This window comes from Asparagus officinalis, chromosome 7 (assembly GCF_001876935.1).
Source record: "Asparagus officinalis chromosome 7, Aspof.V1, whole genome shotgun sequence".
NCBI lineage: Eukaryota > Viridiplantae > Streptophyta > Magnoliopsida > Asparagales > Asparagaceae > Asparagus > Asparagus officinalis.
The window spans coordinates 5,942,195-5,943,371 of NC_033800.1; the positions used below are offsets into that span (position 1 = coordinate 5,942,195).

At 38.3% G+C, this 1,177-nt stretch overlaps 1 protein-coding gene across 1 annotated transcript in view; it reads left to right on the top strand.

Annotated features, from left to right (window-relative positions):
• The window catches only part of LOC109850021 (serine carboxypeptidase-like), a 14,125-nt gene that overhangs the window by 2,804 nt on the left and 10,144 nt on the right, over positions 1-1,177 (top strand). The window lies entirely within an intron of this gene.

A 1,177-nucleotide genomic window follows, 5' to 3' on the forward strand; every position in this document is an offset into this window, starting at 1 on the left:
TTAGTGGCATTCAAGTTTTTGAGGTAATATAGAAATAAGGCTATAATCATAGGCATAGAAACACATTTTACACACTTGTAATTAGGATCTAATAATTAAATGGTCAACGTTTACTAGAAATTAATAGCTATGCCTTTTCTCATTGTTTGGTAAGACTAGTGGTCATCATTTAAAGTATTCATTGTTATCTGTCTGTTTTCAGGAGTTCACTACCCTTAGGTAACTTCCTCTTGATATGCTCATCAATTCCATCCATCTTAGGTACACTGGATTGTACATGTCTCTAGCTTCTCTATTTTTCATTTGCCTCATTTCTAGGTTCAATTTTCCTTATCAAAGGTTATCAGAATGAGGCATAGTTTTGCAACCTTATCTCTGCCCTTGTGGTGTTAGAAGGCCCAACAACTAGATTGTCTATTCAAAAAATGATACGAGTGGCCATGCGAGCACATTTGATCGCAGAATTATCAAACATGGATTTTGAGAAGAAAACAACAAACACAAGAACAATTCAATTTGGCGAATGAAAATACTTTTTCTAGATTATAAAGAATAAAAGATTACAAAACCTCTCTCTTAATCTCTCTAGAATAAAGAACAACTTCTCTATCCTCACTAAACTTTTTTCTTATGTTTAGAAACCCTAAACAATCCCTATTTATAGGTTAAATAATGTGGATGACAAAGTGGTAAATAACCAAGACAAACCCAATTAGGATTCGTGCAAAACAGGAATCCAGATCAGCCCAGGAAACCCCAGTCGGTCGACCGACATACATTAATCGGTCGACCGATCTAGGCTCATCGGTCGACCGATCATAGTGCGTCGGTCGACCGTCCAGAATACATGTTTCTGGACCTTGGTCGTGCAAGTTTTTGGTCGAGTGGTGCTGATTATTCGATCGACTAGCCAGAGCTGTTTCGCCAGCTTCCTGATTTTCGCCGTTTCTCCTACTTTCGACCTTTTTACCGTTATCAACGACTCCGTCCACGCTTGTATTCTCATGCTACCATGAGAATCATTTATCCTCAAATTCCCATGAGGATCACTAAGTTCCCGAAGAGAGAAGATACACCCGTATCAAAATAGGAACTTTGGCATCATCAAACCTATTGACAATGTCATCCGAGGAAACTCACTAGTGTTTGTCACTTGAGTCAACATACCTGTAGATTG